Source organism: Typopeltis vanoorti, chromosome 16 (assembly GCF_054136105.1).
Source record: "Typopeltis vanoorti isolate ZY-2024b chromosome 16, IOZ_Tvanoo_1.0, whole genome shotgun sequence".
NCBI lineage: Eukaryota > Metazoa > Arthropoda > Arachnida > Uropygi > Thelyphonidae > Typopeltis > Typopeltis vanoorti.
In genome coordinates this window covers 44,872,199-44,891,259 of record NC_143564.1, presented here as the reverse complement: position 1 = coordinate 44,891,259, position 19,061 = coordinate 44,872,199, and the positions used below count along the sequence as shown (strand labels likewise).

General features: G+C 36.9%; 1 protein-coding gene across 1 annotated transcript in view; it reads right to left on the bottom strand.

Annotated features, from left to right (window-relative positions):
• The window catches only part of Ilk (integrin linked kinase), a 165,384-nt gene that overhangs the window by 8,443 nt on the left and 137,880 nt on the right, over window positions 1-19,061 (bottom strand). The gene's annotated exons all lie outside the window — the stretch shown is intronic.

Genomic DNA, 19,061 nt, shown 5'->3' with positions numbered 1-19,061 from the left:
CATCTGTGTGTGATCTTCAAGAATAAAGAAAAAAATGCAAGAAAGTGAAGTGCTGTGTAAAACTAACTTTATTTATTCATATGGGGTCCCCCTCCCTCTTTCTTCATCAATCCCTTAGGAGTTGAGCCCTCCTAATGTGGGATTAAATATGTATTTTATAACTAGATCTCTGTGTGTTCACAGGGCTGGTTTGCTGTTTTCTGGGGATGAAAAACCTGAGTTTCCAGGTGAAAAAAAAACCCTTACTTCTGTATGAGATTGGCTAACTCACCTTTAGCAGAAGGAGACTACATAAAAGTTCCTCATGTCTTGGATGGGAATCAAACCCAGGCCTTTCTGACCAAAGGGCTTTGTCTATATCGACTGAGTTATGGAGGCTCTGTAAAACTAGCTAAACAAAAGTCACGCACAGACTTTGGTGAGAATACAGAACGTAAATATCAGGAAACTGGCAAAATATTCTAGAGGCTATCGAAAAGGCTTAGAAATGAATGAAAGAGTACTGTAAAAGGAATTAGAGATCATAAAGATGACATGAAAACTGAAGATAAAGATATATATGAGGGTGGTTCCATAAGTTTCTGGCCTGACTAACTTTTAGAAGTGATAGAAAGAAAAAACTGTCACTTTTCAACATAATCTCCTTTTCTCTTTCTTTTAAGATTACACGGTGATCAGCATTCATATTTCCGAATTTAGGGACACAAAACACATGTGCTGAAATGATTATTTTACTTATTATTAATAAAATAACACTTGATGTTTTGACCACGCCTGTATTGAGGTCATCATCAGAAGGATAACTGTGTATAGGAAACCAAGCTACATGCTCTTGCACTCTATAAAGGTAAATTAAATCTACGCTGTTAATTAATCTTTTTCTTAGCTTGACCTCTAGTGATAAAAAATAAATTAATTAAATAAAAAACTACAATAAACTTTGCTAAAGTCCTCCTATATTAATATTACTAATTTACTAATTTGTACAGTTCAAGTTGCTATTGAATGTTAAGGGGAAAAAAAAAAACACTTCACCAAGTCTTCTTGTATTGAAATTTTTCTTTAGCTTGTTCTAGTTGCTATAAAGGTTGCAAATGGGTCCTCCACATCCTTGGAATGGTTATACCATCATTTTTGTTCAGATTTGGATTATGTTTGAGCATTTCACACGCTTCTTTAACTTTCCTCTCGAACCAGGTTTTGGTGTGGTGTAGGGACTTGGTACCTTTCCAATCAATTCTGTGGTATGTTTGGAGAGCGTGGTCAGAAAGGCCGGCTTTTCCAAAATGGAGGTATTTAATGTGTCATTTGTGTTCATCCTTCGAACACAAACTTTATATTCTAAATTATATAAATTTATAAATAAATAAATTTATATTCTTTATATTCTAAATGACTAGAGTAATTACCTTGAAAGATAGCTAAATAAAACAAGCAGTGACAGCATGATTGTGAAAAACCCTCAACAGGAATACATATTAATATTTGAAGTAGAAGAAGCCATTAAAAATTTGAAATGTAGAAATGCAACTGGGATAGATGATATTCAACCAGAAATGCTCAAATATAGAGGTATAAATTTTTACAACAGGTCAAATTCTGGATGATTAAAGCAGAGCCCTCATAATACTCATCTATAAAAAGGGAAATAAAACTGAATGTGAAAATTACAGAGGAATTTTAATTCTGAATGTTCATGGTAAGATTAATGCAAGTATACTTGAGAAACAGCTAAGAAAAATTGTGGAAGGGAAGCTTGGAGAAGAACAAGCTGGATTCAATCCAAACAGAGGTTGGTAATATCAAATTTTTACTTTAAGACAAATACTGGAGAAGTCAGGGAATATAACAAGGATCCCTTAATCTTTGTAGATCTGGAAAAGGCACATGACAAGATGCCAAGAGAAAAGTTGTTCAAAACAATACAGTTATGTGATGTAAATTGGACATTATATCACATAATGCTTAGTCTATATTTGAGTTGTAAGTCAGCAGTTAGAATTGCAGGAGGTACAGGAAGATGGTTTGATATTAAATCAGGCGTGAGACGACGACATACGTTATCATCACTGTTATTCGTAATTTATATGGATCACATTATAAAGAAAAGTGGTATAAAACTTGATATCAAAATTGGAGATGTTAATGTCAGATCTTTGCTTTATGCAAATGATGTTATACTTCTAAATAAATCTGCAAGATTCCCTGACTAAATTGAATAACTGCCGTGAGAAATTTGTATGAAAATCAGCAATAAAAAGACAAAAACAATGAAAATAGGCAGGAAACACTGAGAACTTCAACTACATTCTGAATGGAGAACCTCTGGTACAAATAAAATATTGAAGCTATTTAGGTAAAATTTTTAGTGAAGATGGCAAATTAAATATGAAATGAGTCAACAAAATTAGCAGAGCTGATATAGTAGGAAGCCAATGGAATAAATGTATTCCAATATATATATATGGAATAAGAGAAAAATTAGTCAAAAGACCCGTATACAAGACAATGTTGAAGCCAGTTTTAACGTATGAATCTGCAAAGTGGATTAGAAATAAAACACTGGATCGAAGACTGGAGACCACTGATATAAGGGTTATCAGAAAGATTAGGGGAATAAACAGATGGCATTAATGGCAACATTATATTAAAAATGAGGATATTAGAAAAGAACTCGATGTTGTTAAGGAAGATTAATTTAAGATGATGAATTTTTAAGGAAAGTATGTCACTTTCCTTAAAATTGAGCCTGAAGGCACCATTTTTAGCTAAAATATTTCACTTGTTCTGTAGAATTTTCATTGAGAATGGCAGCTGAAGTTTTCCATGTTCTAACCTATGCACATAGGTTAGTTATCACCAAAGCGGATAAGGGAAATGCAACTGTAGTACTTAACCAAAAGGACTACACAGGTAAGCTGAATGCTCTTCTATAGACCGGGCCACTTACTTCCCTATCAATTACAATCCCACCAACTCTCAAATTAGAAAACTTCACAGGCTCCTTAAGAGAGTCACTTCTTGGCCTGTAGAAGTTACCAACAGATTAAAGCCGTTTAACTCTATACTCCCCCGTATTTACGGACTCCCAAAAATACACAAAGAAAATGTGCCATTACGTCCCATAGTGGATGGCATTGATTCCCCCACATACAAATTAGCTAAATATTTGGCCAAAGAGCTCACACACTATACTGGCAACACACCATCACACATAAAAAACTCAGCCCATTTCAAAGCCAGCATAGAAAACCTTACACTCCAACATACTGACATAATGGTCAGCTTTGATGTGTCCTCTTTATTTACAAATGTCCCACTCAAGGAAACTTTAGAGCTAATCCAAGCTAAATTTTCTCCCGATATCTCAGCCTTATTTCAGTTCACAATGAACTCAGGCTATTTCGTTTGGCAGGGAAAATTCTACAAACAAATAGAGGGGACAGCCATGGGTTCACCACTCTCCCCACCCTTGGCCAATTTCTTTATGGAGACCTTTGAAGAAAAAGCCTTAGCCTCTGCCCCACAAAAACCAACCATATGGCTTCGCTACGTTGATGATGTGTTCGCTATTTGGCCACATGGCTCTGAAACACTTCTCTCCTTCTTAACACACTTAAACAACCAACACCCCAGAATCAAATTCACTCTGGAAAAAGAGGAAAACAACAGCCTCCCTTTCCTAGACACACTAGTCACCCGCCAGCCTAATGGATCCTTGGTTTTCTCAGTTTACAGAAAACCCACCCATACAGGCAGATACATTCACCAACAATCCCCCCCCCTCACAACAATATGGAGTAGTGAAAACACTATACAACAGGGCTAAACTAATCTGTTCAAACGACTTGGCCCTAAACACTGAACTAAATCACATCCTCAACACTTTCTCAGCCAATGGCTACCCCCCAAAAAAAATCCAAAAAATATTAGAACCTACAAACCACAGATCCCCCCCCCCACACACAACAAGGATTACTCTAAATCCATCACCATTCCCTACATCCGAGGCACCTCGGAAAAGATTACCAAAATCTTAAAAAAACACGACCTGACCTCCCGTTACAAACCTTACAGAAAATTGGCATCCCTTATCTGCTCCACTAAAGAGCAACCACTTCCCCCTAGACCTAGCTGGTGTTTACCAGGTCCCTTGCAGTTGTAAACTGTCTTACTCTGGCCAAACAGGCAGGACAGCGAATATCAGAATTTCGGAACACAAGGACTACATCCGTTTTCACAAATACAGTCATTCTGGGCTTGTGGACCATGCTCTGGATACACGCCACAGAATACGGTGGAAGAAAGCTACAGTGATACACCGTAGCAAATACAAATTTGAAAGACTCTTTATGGAATCAGCCTCAGCCCTAAGAAATTCTCCAAACCTCAACAAATTTGGTTGTATGCGACTGCCCCAAATTTGGGAGGCCTACATCTGCAGACCTTCAGCCCAACGGCCAAGAACACCTACTTAGCCCGCTAGAGGGCACCATCAGGACTGTTAGGAGAACAATAGCTTCATCTCTTCATTCCCAGTTTCTGTGTTGTAGTGCCCATGTGCACGTAACTTTTTTGTAAGTTCCTTTAGAAAATGGCAACGTGACGTTGCCGAAATATCGGAAAATATTTATTAAAGTTTAATTTAATTTATATCCTTAACTACGTTGTTCTATTCCTTAAGTGTTTTAATAATGCATAACCAACGTATAAGCCTGTCTATGAGAATCTATGCACATAGTTTTTGTCTTTTTTTTTATTGGTGATTTTCATACAAAATTTGTTACAGCTATCATTCAATTTAGCTTGAAAATCCTGGAGACTTGCATTGAATGTGTTTAGGAGTACATCATCTGCATAAAAGTTTGATAACCCAATTCTGATATTAGGTTTAATGAACTTTCATAATGTGATCATACAGGTGAGGAATAAGAGTGGAGATAGTAGCACCCTCATCTTACTCAATTTTACATCAGACTGTCTTCCTGTTTTTTGCTTCAATTCTACCTGCTGACATGTGTATTGCTCTGAATAATATTCCATTTACTCCATATAACTAACATTTTGAAAAGTTTTTCTCTGTGCACCTTGTTGTATGCTTCTTCCATATCTACAAAACTGAAGTACAGATCCTTGCACGCTGATGATTTCTCAACTATTTGTCATCAAGTGAAAATCTGATTTTGACCACCTCTATTAGCTTCAACCCAGCTTATTCTTCTCAAATTTCTCTTCCATATTTTTTTTTGGCCTCTTCTCAAGTATGCTTGCATAACTTTTGTACCTCTATATATAAAGCATTTCTGGTCAAACAATCATCTATTCCAGCTGCCTTTTCATATTTCAGACTTTTTATGGCTTTTCTAACATAAGCATTAATATGCACTTCTATTTGCATTCTTCTTTAACATTTTCTACTACTGTTCTGTCACTGCTTGTTTTATGTAATAGTTTTCTTTGTTCTCAGTTTTTATATCACTATTATCTTTGATTTCTTTTATAGAACTCTTTTCTTTACTTCTATGCTTTTTCAATAGCTTCCAGAATATTTTGTCACCCTCCTGATATTTATCTTCTGTATTCTTACTGAAGCCTTTCCATGAATTTTATTTAGCTATTTTTACATATAGCTTTGCTCTCTTACATTTTTCTCTATATTCTTTTAGGTCATCAGTTGACACCCATTGTCAACTGATCTGCGAACTTTTGGTGTGCTTCTTTTAGAATCCATGCTTACCATGGTGTTCTTATTTTCTATCTTTGCATATGACTTCACCACATGCATCCTTCTAATGAATCAATGTTTTTTTTTTCAGAGTTTACCAATGAGACCCCAAGGTTAGGTTCTTGTTTTCAAACTGTTTCATTTTTTCTTGAATAACATTTGTGTAATTGAGTCTACAGCTCATCTGTAAAAGTTGTTCAACTTTAATTCTTTAAAAATTTTTTTCACATAACATTCTTTTCAAATTTCTCAGCTATATTAGTAGCTTTCTTTTATTTCAACATTCCTTTACTTAGGTTACAAATATAATTTACCAAATATGCTACAAAGTTTCTCTTAACCTCTTTCTGGCTTAACTTTTAGTTAACACGTTTTTTTTTTTTTTTTTTTTTTTAATATTTAATTTCATCTTTGAATGGTCATTGCTATGAGTATAAATAACCTTCTAAAGGAAAATGCATTTTAATTACTCACTGTATTAATTCACAACACTAAAGAACAAAATAAATGCAGTGCAATAATACAATAAACAGATGCTATTTTACCAGATTTCGAATTAACATACAGAGTACCAAAAACACTTGTTGCAAGGCACTACAATTAAATAAATGTAAAATCACTTCAAAACTAAAATGAACAAAAGATTTACCTTCCTGTCAGAGTACACTCTCCAGAGCTGAATTAAGAGTAGTTTTCAGTTTTTGGGTAGATGGTGATCTTAACATAATCATCTTCCAGAGTTTTGGTAAATTAATGAAGCCACACTGGTTGGGAAGTGCTTCTTTGCTGATACCGATCACAAAAATAGTTTTACAGACTTTCTGTAGTCAGTATCAGCATTAACAATGGCATTGATGTATTGTAGCTACCATTTAATCCTGAGTGAAAGGATGGGCTAGGGTTTGCATAATGATAGTTAGTATTTGCATTCCTTATGTTCTTTAAGGTTAACAGATCCTGTGTCCATAGTAGCTTAAGATGCAAGCCCAAGGTACTTTTTATACACTCCTGGATGTGTTAATCAAGTTCATCCTTAGGAGAAGGGATAAGGGCTGGTTTGGATGTGTGGTTTAAAAAGGCAGTGTGAAAATTACATTCATTTAGCACAAGGCCATTATTTTAAAAATCAGAAATAGTTTTGGCTGTGATTTTGTATATCAAGCAGAAATCTGTGAAAGGGGGTATGGAATTTTATCTATTTTAGAGAGGTTGTGGTGGCTAACAACAACAAAAAAAAGTGGCATAGATAATTCAATAGGATGTATATGTCTTATGGACAGTGTACTGTTAGTCTTCTGGACCCATTCCATGGAAATGTTTGAATAAACCTGTGGCATTGCTCTTGACATCTCCAAGGCTTTTTGACAGGGTCTGGCACTGAGGGAATCTCAACAAGTTACCACCATTCAAGACTGCCTTCGTCCTTGTGTAACTGGATTGTCAGTTTTCTCTCAGATTGATCCCTACATGTAATGGTGGATGGTGTTCCTCTCTCTCTCTCTCTCTCTCTCTCTCCAGACTTTCCTGTTAATGCTGGTGTCCCTCAGGACTCTGTCATTTTACACACCCTCTTCCTGATTTATATAAATGATGTTCTCTCATTGACTGCAAACCCTTTCATATTCTGCACCCTCTAGCCAACTGTTGAAACATTTCCCCTACATCAATCCTATAAAACCGTTTAAGTAACTTAAATGTTTCTATCATACCCCCCCCCTCTTTTTTGCCTATCAACTTCTGCAATCCACACACCCTCAATCTATCCTTATAAGTAACATTCCAAAGACAACTCATCATCCTTGTTGGTTGCCTCTCCATCACTTCTTCCCCAAGAAACCAGACCTGAACACAATAATCCAGTTATATGGATGTATCAAGGCCTTATAAAGAGGAATAATAATTTTCTTATTTCTACTTGTCAGTTTGTTCTTCAACAGGCAAGAGATCTTATGAACTACCTTAGCAATATGCCCTCTAAACTTCAACTCTACAACTTCCTCCCTCCCTCCCAAAATCCCCGGCTTCATCAATTTCCTGGAATGTAATTCCCTCAATGGTACACAGACTGTAATCTATGTATCCCAAGATGCATAACTTTACTACATTTTTACGCATTAAACTGACAGCCTATTTAAATCATCCTACAAGCTCTCCACATTGTGGACAACTCTTGACTTAATTTTGCATTGTCAGCAAACAACTATTTCCTATATCATTTATGTGCAAATTAAACAATAGTGGTCCTATCATGGAACCATGCAGCTCGCCACTAGTACACCTGCTTTCTCATGGAGTCTGCTCCTCCATAGACCACTTTTTGACATCTGTTCAGCAGCCATCCTGTTATCCACATCACCAGTGTCATATCCATCTTCATTTATTTTAATTTGCATAACAGAGTTCCATGTAATATTCTGTCAAATGCCTTTATAAAACTCATCTGTCACTCCATTATAAAAATTTAGTAAATTACTAAGGCATGACTGAATCCTTACAAATTCATGTTGCCTTTCATAGAGTATCATATCCTTATCCACCCATTCTTGAATTCTCTTTTGAACAATTTTTCCAGTACTTTTACCACCACTCCTGAGATACTGATTGGTCTATAATTTACAACCGCAGTCTTAGAACTCCCTTATGAAAGGGAATTATTTTAGCTTCTTTCCACACCTTGGAACTCTGCCAGAGCTAAGACTTAAAGAGTCTAGTCAGAGGCAGTGCTAGTTCCCTTGCACATTCTTGCTGATATCCCATATAATCCCACAGCTGTATTTATATTGAGATTCTGAAATATCCAAAGTGCCTCCAATTCATCCATCTCTGTTCCGACATCAGTCTCTGTAACATATGTCACAGCATTAACCACACTTGAATGATATACTCTTGCAAAGTGATCACTCAGTAACTCAACAATTTTATCTGCTTCTGTCACCTTGTCATCATCAGCACTCATTAAGGTTACTCTTCCATAGTTATTCATCTTCTTACTTGCCACGTAATGACTCTTTATGAATTCCTTTGGCCTGCTTGGCTAGTTTTTTCTCAAAATCATATTTTACCATCCTTACCAGGACGGTGAAATATGATTTATAAGATGGAGGAGGACCTGAGAAACAAGTGCACATGAAATCTGAATACCTGGGACTGATGAATGTGAAGAACTGCTATTCAAAAGACAAGATTTCGGAAAGCTAGAACAATAGTCAGACTTTTGTCACAGACAAATTTTTGCCAAGTGGTCCTGTTGTGGGCTTTTCTTAATGTTTCAACGCTCCAGACACTTGACCCTCTATTGCTGTTTGGAGATGCCTTCCTTCCATTCTTTCTGTGTCCAAAGTATTTCAGCTTTCTTCTGTCAGTGATCATTTCTTCTAATTCTTTCTAGAACATTCATTTGTCTGCCTTTCAGTGTATGAGATCCTCAACAGTCTCCTACAACACCATATCTCAAAAGCAGCTTTCTTTTTCTATCAGACTTCTTTAGGTTCCAAGTTTCACATCCATAAGTAGCTACTGAAAAAAACAGCTGCATCAAGAATCCTTGGCTTTGTTATGTAGGTAATTGACCTGAAATTGAAAGCCAGATTCCTGGAAAAGGAGGAAGTAATAGATCCACTATGAGATGGATGGATGGATGTTGTGTCTAGAGTGCTAGTTTTTGGATCGTTGAAGCATCAAGAAAAGGACCACTTTGCAAAAATTTGTGTAGTGCATCACAAAGATGCAGAGTCATCATATGGAATAATCCAGTTCATTGTTTATCAAATATGCTATTTTGAGATTATGCTTGAAGGATTTAATATACTTAGACATTAAAACTGCCAGAATCCATGTGCACCATTTACTGGATCAACACAGCCTTATGTGCACTGCAATATTTAATCCTTCAGCTGAATGATCTGTGCTCAAATGAATACCATCCAGGATGCAAGGAGTCTTTGTAAGGACTTCAATCTGCAGAAAACTCAGGTTTTTCTTCCTGTAAAGCAGGCAAACTTCATAGAGTTAATCGTGTGTGTGTGTTCTCTATCAAACAATGTACTGGCTTCCCAGCAATAGACGCTTGGACTGACTCAATGGATGCATCAAATTTTATCAAAAATTTTTAATTTTATTCTTGACTTTTGATAAAATACTTATCTCTATCTAAATCTGGCTTCTGCATCACAAATTTTTCCCCCCCTGCACATACTATTGTAAAATAAAATGCACAAAGAGCATTCATACAGTTTTGCACAAAAAAAATAAAAATAAAATAAACAATAAAAAATAATAATAATAATAAATAGTATACTGAACTTCGACATAACTGAACTCCATAACATATCATTGTAGTTATTCAGTACTGTTTTTTTTTTTTTTTTGAGTCATACTGTAAAAATCATGTTGTGGTAGTGCTATGTTACTTTCTAGTAATATTTCTTTTCTTTAATACACTGCTCAAAACAATTAGGGATATTTTAGTTTCTGTCGGATAATTATAAATTTCTGAAAACAATTATAACTATTGGGTACTTTATATATGAATAAATATTTCTTACTTATGGATAGGGTATAATTGATGAGACATTGTTTAAATAATTGATATTTATTACAAATTTAACAAATTATACATTTTAGCATGAAATAATTTTTAACAAGAACAGCCAAAAACACTTTTGTTAATTTTTAATAGGGCGTATAGTCTCCATTAACAGCCAAAACAGTGATACATCTTGATTACAGGACCAAATAAGATGAGTAAACAGTTCTTGTGGGATATTTCTCCACTCTTCTGTGAAAACAATTTCAAGCTCTTGAAGTGATCGTGGTGGCACCAGTTGAGCAGAAACATGCCTACCTAAAGCATCCCAGGCATGTTCGATTGAATTACAAACCAGTGAACAGGCAGGCCAGTCCATTCGTTCAATACCTTCTTCCTCAAACCACTCTTGTACCAAATTTGCACGGTGTGGACGAGCATTGTCATCCATAAAAATGAATTCTTCGCCAATTGCAGCAGAACATGGATGAACTATGGGTTCCAAAATCTCATTGCGATGCCTTTGGGCTGTTAAGGAACCGTTTCTGATAAAATAGAAATTAGTATGGCCACCTATACTTATTCCAGCACATACCATCAAACTGCCACCTTGATGTTGGGGTCTTTCACGAACAAACTGTGGATCATCTCTTGTTCCACTTTCACGCCATATCAAGATAAGTCGGTTATCTGGTTGCAGACTGAATATGGAATAATCACTAAAAAGTACACGAGCCCAAACCTCATTTGTCCAATTGTGGTGTTCTTCTGCCCAAATTCTTCGGCTTCTTTTGTGATTTAAAGTAAGTGGAATGCAAACCATTGGTCTTCGAGCATATAAACATATGGCATGAAGATGATTTCGAACATTTCCCATCTCCAGAAAGCAATTACAAAGTTGTGAAATTATGCTTTGAGATACGTGACATGCTTGAGCGACAACTTGCTGCATTTGTCCAGCTTCTAATCGATCAATGGCTCTCCAAGCCATGGATTCTGGGATATCATGTTGCTCTGCCATTTTTAACAAAATAATGGGTGGTATGTGACACAAGTTTACAATTGAAGTGATAATTATGCACTGTGGAAGTGAGCGCAGCAAGCCATGCTTTTATACCCTGTCTGTAGTCTGTATATGGAACTGTCAAATAGTATGTGGAGAAGGTATGGGCTGATTTAGCAGCTGCAGTTGCATCTGCAGCCTCATTTCCTTTGATTCCGATGTGGCTGGGAATCCAGCAGAACTGAACATCGAAATTAAGGATTTTCATTTTGTGAAGCAGGTAGAGCACCTCATAAAGTACTGGATGTGGATTATACATAGGAGAGGAGATAGCCTGTAAAGAGCTCAATGAGTCTATATAAATTATATACTTTTGGTAGCAGTTTTCTTTTATATGCATAAATGCAAGCTGAATGGCATGTAATTCTGATGTATAATTACTGCAGTCTGGTGGGATCTGATTTGAGATAATAATATCAGGAAATACAGCAGCACAGCCAACAGAGGTGTTAGTTCTTGAACCATCAGTATAGATGGGTAAGAAATCACCGTATGCTGCTCTGTGCATTAAACAATTGTAGGTAAATGGACGATGGGGTATAAGATTTCTGTAGCTGACAAAGTGAGAGGTTGCAGGATGGTGTTCAAACCTGCCATGGAGGAATGTTGTTATGTTTAGTGTAGCTAATGTTGTCAACATTTATACTAACAGCTTGCACAGTTTCTTTAATACGCATACCAAAAGGATGTATAGCAGTTTGATGTGTGTGATATTGAGCTTCCCAATGCAGAGAGAAGATACTATTCCATGTAGGGTGATCTGGGAGAGATTTTATTTTTAGGGCATAATTAAGAGACAACTGTTTCCGTTGAAGTGATAGAGCCGGTTCAATTGCTTCTACATAGAGACTTGGAGTGGGTGAGATGTGAAAGGCACCTCACCCACTCCAAGTCTATCTGTATACCCTGATGATGGATGGAATCCAACCAGTCTTGCCAAACCATAGATTTGGGAGCCATAATCCAGCTTTTAATGTATTAGTGTATGATAAAGATGGAGCAATGAAGCTCGATCAGCACCCCACTCAGTAGAGGATAGATTGCAAAGGAGGTTCAAAGTTCTTTTGCACTTTTCTCTTAGTTGATGAATGTGTGCTAAAAATGTGAGTTTTCTGTCAAAAATGAGTCCCAAGAACTTGGTTTCTGTAGTTACTGGAATAACAGTAGGTCCCATTCTTAGTTCAAGATCTGGATGACGAGTGCGTTTTCGACAGAAGTGTACACAGACACTTTTTTCTGTCGAAAACCTAAACCCATTATTAAGAGCCCACAGAGAGACATGATCAATTGCTTGCTGAAGTTGTCTTTCAATTACCCTCATGTTACATGAGTGACAGTAAATTGTGAAGTCATCAACATATAGAGCATTGTCTACAGTGGGAGGAAGCTGTTCAATGATTGAGTTGATTTTAATAGCAAAAAGGGTTACACTTAAGACAGAACCTTGGGGAACACCTTGTTCTTGAAGATATGGTCGAGATAGCGTACTTCCCACTCTGACTCGGAAAGTTTGCCTGGACAGAAAGTTTTTAATAAATATAGGGAGGTGTCCTTTGAGACCTAGGTTATAGAGGTCTTTTAATATGCCATATCTGCAGGTTGTGTCATAAGCTTTTTCCATATAAAAAAAAAACCGAGACAAGATGTTCTCGCTTCAGAAATGCATCTCTTATACAAGCTTCTAACCAAAATAAATGGTCTAAAGTTGATCGATGTCTATGGAAACCACATTGTGTATTGGAAAGAAGACTGTTGCTTTCTAAATACCAGAGAAGTCTGGCATTAACTATTTTCTCTAGTATCTTACAAAGACAGCTGGTCAGAGCAATGGGTCAATAATTATTTGCTTGTGTTGGATCTTTTCCTGGTTTTGGGATAGCAATAACAATTGACTTATGCCAAGAATTTGGAAACTCTTCCTCTGCAAGTATTCTATTGTATAATAAGAGAAGAAGATCCATAGAAGATGATGGTAGATGTTTTATCATTTCATAATGGATGTCATCAGGTCCTACTGTACTAGGGTGAGATTGCAGGAGAGCTCTTTTTAGTTCCTCCTTGACAAATGGCTGAAAAATGTTGGTAGAAAAATTAAGCCTTTGTTTCTCTTGCTGCTCTTTCAGTATTAAAAATTCCGGAGAATATGAAGCTGGTTGCTGAGATTTTAGCAAAAGTTTCTCCCAAAGTATTTGCAATAGCTTTGAGATCAGCAAGAACACCTCCATTATATTCTAAGGTGGACAAACAATGTGTACTATATCTGCCTTTCGTTTTCCGGATTTTATCCCATACAGTTTTTGGACTGATCATTTGATTAATTGATGTAATAAATTGGATCCATGATTGTTTTTGATTCAGACGTCTTACAAAACGTGCTTTGGCTCGAGCACGCTTGAAAGTTATTAAATTTGATGTGGTGGGGTATCTACAAAATATGCTCCATGCTCTGTGTTGATCTTTGTTGGCTGCCTGACATTCTAGGTTCCACCAAGGCTTTGGATAGACTGGAAATCGAGATGACGTTTTTGGGATGGAAGTTGTTGCTGCCTGAACAATGCATTCTGTTATATATTTTACAGCTTCATTGATAGGTGTTTGACTGATGGCATCAGCATTAAATTTTGCAAGATGAGAGAAAGTGTTCCAGTCAGCCTGGTTCATTTTCCATATAGGTATCCGTGTGGGTGAACAGTGTTCCTGTGAAGACATTGTACAAAGAACAAGAAAGTGATCACTTCCATATATTCTCTTCAACGTCCCACATGAGTAGTGGAAGAATGGAAGGGGAATAGATTTTAAGATCAATTGCAGAATATGAGTGGGTAGGCATATGGAAGAAAGTATTGAGTTTATTATTTAGAAGGGAAAGGTTATTATTATCAAGAAATTTTTCGATGATTCGACCTCGTCTATTAGTGTTGGCACTACCCCATAGAGTATTGTGACCGTTAAAGTCACCCATCAAAAGTATGGGTTCAGGCAGTTGCGAGATAAGGTTATCAAGATCAATTTCATTTAACTCAGCATTTGGTGGTAAATAAATTGAACATACTGTAATAAGGAATCTCACAGAGAAGCGAATCGCTACCACTTCCAGAGAAGTATTAAGTTGGACTTGATGAAAAGGAGTATGGCTGCCCACTAGGATAGCTACTCCTCCATGAGCAGGATCATCTCCAGTTCTATGTACAACAGTGAAATTCCTAAAGGTACAGTCCTCATTGGGTCTTAAGCAAGTTTCCTTCAGACAGAAACAGAGGTTTGTGTTTCTGCAACATCTTGATATCGTCAATATTCTGGCGGATCCCATGACAGTTCCATTGTAAAAATTTTCCTATTGTTTTGATTTTATTAACTTGTCTGTTCGAGAGGTTGAGGACTTACCTTTGTCAGATTTATATTTATCCACTGTTTTAGGGAAGTATGGATGGCCAGTGTCCATCTCTTCCTCTGGTAGAGTGTTCAAAACATCAAATGTGTTTGCTTTCAGTGGGTATCGAGGTATCCATTTTTTCTGTGCAAGTGTCTGGTGGTTTATCTTTGAGTGAAGACTACCATAATTTTTTTTGACATATGAGTTTTCATTGAATGGGACCATTTTTGAAGTTGTCTCTGGAGTAAAGCTATAGGTCTTGTGATTAATGCGCTCAAAAGAGAAGCACTTGTGATCGTAAAGTTCAGATATGGTGAAATTATCAAATGGTAGAATAGACATACATGTTTGAGTTGCTGTTGGCACTTTTTTAATTGTTACTTTTTCAGCATAAGAGGATCTAGAACAGGTGTAATGGTGGCTAGCTTTCTTTTTGCATCCTGATATGTTGTTTTGTTCTGTTTTTATTTTTTGTATCTCTTTTTCATCTTTCCATTTCTGACATGCATGAGAGTATGCTGGATGATCTCCCTGACAGTTGACACATTTAACTTTTTTTTCACAACAAGATTTATTTTCATGTTCTTTACTACCACATCAAGCACAGGTAATAGAACCATGACAGGCAATTTGGGCATGTCCATATCTTTGACATTTAAAGCATCTCAGCGGGTTAGGGATGTTACATTCTAACAGGACAGCTGAGATACTCTGCTTTCACAGATGTTGGAGGCCTAGGTGTATCAAAAGTAAGGATGATGTTCTTGGTTGAGACCAGGCGACCATCCCTGCGTATCAGGATGCGTCCCACACCCGTCACTCCTTGATCTTTAAGCTCTGAACATATCTCATCAGGAACCTCAAGGAGATCCCATTCTGATATCACTCCTCTACTGGAAATGAGTGTTCTGTGAGGCATTACTGCAATTTGTATTTCACCCATTGTCGTTGCTCTCAGTAGTTTCTTGGAATGTTGTTTGCACATTGTTTCCACGAGAATATCGCCAGAATGCAATTTCTTGACATTTTTGGGAGGTCCTGCCAGTCTTTCTAACCTTTTTGGATAAAGAAGGGTGACATTTTCCCAATTGGTTTTTCACCTGTTGCATGAATGATTAAAAATGTTGGTACATTTTTGTTAGTATCCGATATCTTTTGTTTCTTACTTCTGTTTCCATATGCTGTGTCTATATTATCAGTACTAGGTTGGGACTTTGTTAGGGTCCCTGAAACATTTGAGGATGAAGAATTCATATTTAAGGAATTTTTAATTTGGCGCCAGAGCTCCCCACCCACCACAGTCACACATGGACGCCCACTACTCGGCAAGCAAAGACTGCACTCAGGAGTGGAATGCCAGGGTTACCCTGGAAGCTATACCAGCACTGCAGTAGGTCTAGGATCCCGATCCTGGACCATGGCGTGAGAGACTTACTGCAACACTGTTGACCCTTGCACGCAAGCCCACTAGCCGATTGATCCTGGCTGGGCCATCCAGAAACACCCGTCTTGCCAAAGTAGTGCAAGACTACCAGGATCCCCCTTTCCGGATGTCCACAGGTCACACCACATGGCAAACATGGCGGCAGGCCATTGGATCCCAGTGATGATGGTGGTCTGGAAAAAGGATAGTGAAAAAGACTCAGGAGAAGTAGAGCAAAGAATATGGGAAGAAAAGCAAAGAAAAAGAGGAAGAATGAAAAGGGCCAGTACCATCACTGAAGTCCCCTCCACTACGAACAGGTGCCCCACATGGAGGGGTATTTCAACAAGTCTTAACATGATTTTGTATGCAGTTGTGTGTTCAACACCGTTGTATATTAAGAATATTTTAAAATAAATGTGTTACATATGTAAATTATTTTTATAACTTTATAATTTACAAGAAAACCAAATCCACTAATTGTTTTGGGCCGTATATAATAGTTTTAGTGATAGTATGAAATTATCATCATTATCAAATTCCTGATATATACCCTCAAGAGGTGTACAAGATATGAGAGTACTATATGAAAAATTTACATCATTACTAACATCCTATATACAATTTTCCTCCAAATCAGTCTGTTACCTGTCAAGACTCCAATATTATTCTTATATTTCTGTCATCTAAGGCACTTTTTACTGTATCAATCCACCTATATCTTGGTCTTCCTCTGGGTCTTTTTCCTGCCAACCTGGCAGAGAACACTTGTTTTGCTAATCTTTCCTCTCCCATTCTGTTTAAATAACCATACCACCTGAGATTAGCTCGGCTAATGCATTCCTGGAATGCTGACAATAAGTTCTTTCCTAATATCCTCGTTTTTAATATGATATTGCTACTGATGTCTTCTATTTATGCCCCTAATCTTTCTCAGGATTCTCATATCTGCAGTCTCTAGTCTTTGATCAAGTGTTTTACTTCTAACCCAGCTCTCAGATACAAAGTTAAAATTGGTTTGAGAACTGTCTTGCATACAGCTAATTTAGTGTTTTGGCTAATTTCTCTCTTATTCCATATAAATTTATTCAGTTGGCTTCCGACCATACCAACTTTGCTGATTCGATTGCTTATTTCCATATTTAATTTACCATCTTCATGAAAATCATGCATAAGTAGCTGAAATGTTTTACTCGTTCCATAGGTTCTCCATTCACAATGCAGTTGATATTTTCAATGTTTCTGCCTATTTTCATTGTCTTTAACTTTTTAATACTGACCTTCATACCATATCTATTACAACAGTTATTCAATCTAGTCAGGGAATCTAGCAGACTTGTAGCAAATTTATTTAGAAGTATAACATCATCTGCATAAAGCAAAGAGCTGATATTAGCATCTCCAATTTTGATATCAGGTTTAATACCACTTTCCTTCATAATGTGATCCATATAGATAATGAATAACAGAGGGGATAATGTACATCCTTGTCTCACACTAGATTTAACATCCACCTTCCTGTACCTCCTTCATTTCTAACTGCTGACTTACAACTCAAATAAAGACTAAGTATTGCTTGATATAATGCCCCATTGACACCATATAACTGTAGCGTTTCGAATAGCTTCTCTCTTGGCACCTTGTCATATACCTTTTCCAGATCTACAAAACTTAAATACAGATTTTTGTTATGTTCATTTTATTTCTCAACTATCTGTCATAAAGTGAAACTCTCATCCTGACAGCCTCTATTTAGCCTGAATCAAGGTTGTTATTCACCAAGCTTCTCTTCCACAATCCTTCTCAACCGTTTCTCAAGTATACTTGCATATATTTTACCAGGAACACTCAGTAATGAAATACCTCTGTAATTCTCACATTCAGTTTTATTTCCCTTTTTATATATGGGTACTATGAGAGCTCTACGCCAATCATTGGGAATTCGTCCCTCTGTCCAGGCCTTCTGAAGTATGCAGTGCAGCCACTTTAAGACTTTTATACCTCCATACTTCAGCATTTCTGGTCGAATATCATCTACTCATGCTGCCTTTTCACATTTCAGGCTTTTGATGGCGTTTTCTACTTCAAATATGGATATGTATTCCTGACTGCATGCCTGGTCAGTGTTTTTTACCACTGTGCTGTCATCGTTGTTTGATTCATTTAGCAATTTTTTAAAGTAATTACTCCATACTTGAAGGATATCTTTTTCTCCTGTTTTCATGTCATCTCTCATTCCTTTTACATACTCTTTTCTCCATTTCTGAGATTCTTCAACAACCTCCAGAATATCTTGCCACCTTCTTGATATTTATTTTCTATGTTCTTGCCAAAGTCCTCCCATGACTTTTGTTTAGCTTTCTTACATTTGTCTCTGTATTCTCTAAGAGCACAAGCTGACTTATTTGCCAGGAACTTTTGATATGCTTTCTTCTTTTCCTTCACTACCTCTTTTACTTCATGTGTCCACCATGGAGTTCCGATTTTCTATCCTTGCAGCCAACCTCACCACATGCCTCTCTGGCTGAATCAATCAGTGTTTTTTTTTTTTTTTTTTTCAGGGCTTGCCACTGAATCTCCAAGGTGATTTTTGTTCTAGGTGTTTATCAGAACTTTCCAGACCACCCCCAACATCACCAAGTCCAAACTTAGTTGGACTTGGTGATATCAATAGGACAAACAAGATAACACTATTTGATGATACCAAAAGAAAGAGGAATGGCCCCAGTAATTGGTTTTCTAATTACTGGGGACATCTCTTTCTTCTTATTATTATTATTATCATCAAACTTTTGCACTGTCTCCCAAGCAATCAGAATATCATCTTTCCTTGTTTGTTTTATAACCATTTGTACCTCCTCATAGAACTGTTCAACCTCTTCATCACAATAGTTTAGTCCCTGAAGCATACACCTGAAGGATGCCAATGTCAAAAGGCTTTCTGCAAATTTT